This window comes from Eurypyga helias, unplaced genomic scaffold, assembly GCF_000690775.1.
Source record: "Eurypyga helias isolate BGI_N326 unplaced genomic scaffold, ASM69077v1 scaffold7461, whole genome shotgun sequence".
Taxonomy (NCBI): Eukaryota; Metazoa; Chordata; class Aves; order Eurypygiformes; family Eurypygidae; genus Eurypyga; species Eurypyga helias.
The window spans coordinates 5,969-8,360 of NW_010232686.1; the positions used below are offsets into that span (position 1 = coordinate 5,969).

A 2,392-nucleotide genomic window follows, 5' to 3' on the forward strand; every position below is an offset into this window, starting at 1 on the left:
CGTTCTCTCCCAGACGTCCCAGTTGCGTGTAAACCACAGACGCTGTGGAGGGGTGAGAAGCTGGATGTGGACGAAAAGGGGTTTGTTCTTCTGTTTTAGGATAAGCTCTTCGGTGGGTGCTCGCACCCGTGTCTGCATAAGGCAGCTCCTCGTGGCTGCGCTCCCTGTTCCCGCTCGCCGGCGGGCAGGGACTTGGCCTGTTTTGGAGAGAGGGTCATGTTTTCATTTTCTGTAGCAGGCAGATACCTCCCAAGATGACACTCTTAAAGCCTTCAGCAGTGCAACAAAACACATCTGCGTGGCAGAGGCTATTCTGGGAACTTGTAGCTGGCTTCTGCTCTGGAATCCGCTGGCGTTTGCATTTGTCCAAGTAACTTGCCGTCGGGTCGGCTGGCACGAGGGCGGCGGGCGGGACGCGGCTGTACTCGGAGCCGTGTCGCGCAGGAGTCCTGCACTTGTCGGGCTGTGGTCAGAAGGGAGCATAGCCCTGGGCAGGTTTGCGTTTCAGGCCACCAGCTGAGACCCTCAGCTGGTTTGGGTTAGGGTTACGGACCAGCTGAGACCCTCAGCTGGTTTGGGTTAGGGTTACGGACCAGCTGAGAGCCTCAGCTGGTTTGGGTTAGGGTTACAGACCAACTGAGCCCCTCAGCAAAAAAAAAAGGCCCTGGTGAAACGCCTCTGTCACAAAGCTCAGCTGATTCTAGACAAAGTAGAGCAGATGGGATTTTCTCTGGGCAAACCATGCCCTCTCCTGCCCATCTCTGCTGTGTCTCCAGTGGAAATGAGGAAGGGTCCCGGAGCGCTCCTCCTCCCAGGCAGCCAGGCTGGGACGCAGTTACCTTCTGCAGGGAGCGAGCTTGTCAGCTGGAATTATTACCTCTGAAGAGTTACGGCCCTGGGGGCTTGTAGGCTGCCTGGATCTGTCTCGCTGCTTGATGACAACAGCTTTCAGCCCAACTGAGGCCTGCTGTTTCCGTGTGCATTGTTCTTGCCTCCTGCGAAAGGCGGGTAGGTGTGCCTTGTCAGAAGCACTCCGCTGCGGAGAGCAGGAGGCTGATTGTCGGTCTCTGGGAAATGTGTGACCCCCTTTTTATTTGTATGGACATTCCAGTCATACCTAAAACATTCGACACAGTTTTTTTTGTTTTTTTTTTTTTCCTTGGGCTCGAGTTGCTGAGAACTTTTCTGTTCATAAGTGCTTCCCCAGCGAGCTGGTCTCTGCTCTGCCTCAGCCTTTCAACCAGCAGGTCTTGGTGCTTTGTCCCACAGAGAAGGACTCGTCGGGGCCCGATGGCCTTGAACCTTGACCTGCAGAGTGAAGCCACGCTCGGGTACTCGATTGTCCCGACAATCCCCGTAAAGATTTGCTGGAAAGCATCTCAGCATCTGTGAGCAATGCAGACACGCACACTTATCTACAGATCTGTGCCCATGTTTCTCCCTTTGGCTGGGCACTACCCAAGGGCAGCGGGTAGGGCTGTATGAGGGACCGCTCGGCTGTGCTCCTGCAGGCCCAGGCTCTGCTGAGAGCAGCCGAGAGATTTCAGTGACCAGGTCACTGTATCTGGCCTGGCTGCTCTCCAGTTTTCCCATGTGATCACCACCGGTGGCTTTCTCGCGTGCCGTTAGAGCCCCAGCCTGTGAGGAGGCGGTGGGACTTGAGCTCCCCCTTTGCCTTCAGCGGGCAGGGGTTAGACCCAGCAAGGGCAGCTCCCTGGTTGGCGCGGGAAGACGTGGCCAGCCCCCAGGGCAGTTGGGTTTTTGGTGTCCTTCCTCGCGCTGCAAGGCTTGCTGTGTATTTTAGTGCTATCGGGGCCGGATCTGGAGAACATCCCTTAGCTGGGTGTCAGGCTCACCCAGTGGGCTCTTAAAATCCAGATTATCTTATGTCTCTTTTCTTCTGGGCTGGTCACTGAATGCAGACGTGTCAGCTTTCTCCTCTGGCTGTCCTTCCCTCCTCCCGCAAGGATCCAATCTCTGGTACATATTACACCCCAGAGGGTGAATGTTAAGAGAGATGGTCAATGTCTCAAAGCCTTTGGCCTCCTCGTGATCTTGCTGGAACAGTTTGGCTGGATGGGCTTCTCCTTCTGCCCCCCCTTAACTGCAGACAGAGTCATTCGTCAGAAAACTGTTCTTTAAATGTCTTCTGGCACCGAAGCGGGTGTGCTAACAAGCTTTGAATGGTGTTCTGCAGGGATGCTGCGTGAAAGAGTGCCTCTTCCTCCTCCTCCGTTGTGGCTGTTGCTTAAAACCACGTGTCCCCAAGCTTTAGTCTGTCCAGAGGCACTTACCGTCCGGAGAGGAGGAGTTGTGCAGGCAGGAAGCTGGTCCTCCAGCGCGTGCTCCAGACCGCCTTGTTTTCAGGTAGCAGCTAGAGAGAGGGGGCTGG

At 55.6% G+C, this 2,392-nt stretch overlaps 1 protein-coding gene across 1 annotated transcript in view; it reads left to right on the forward strand.

Moving 5' to 3' along the window:
• MRPL21 (mitochondrial ribosomal protein L21) overlaps window positions 1-2,392 on the forward strand; it is a 7,538-nt gene that overhangs the window by 3,042 nt on the left and 2,104 nt on the right. The gene's annotated exons all lie outside the window — the stretch shown is intronic.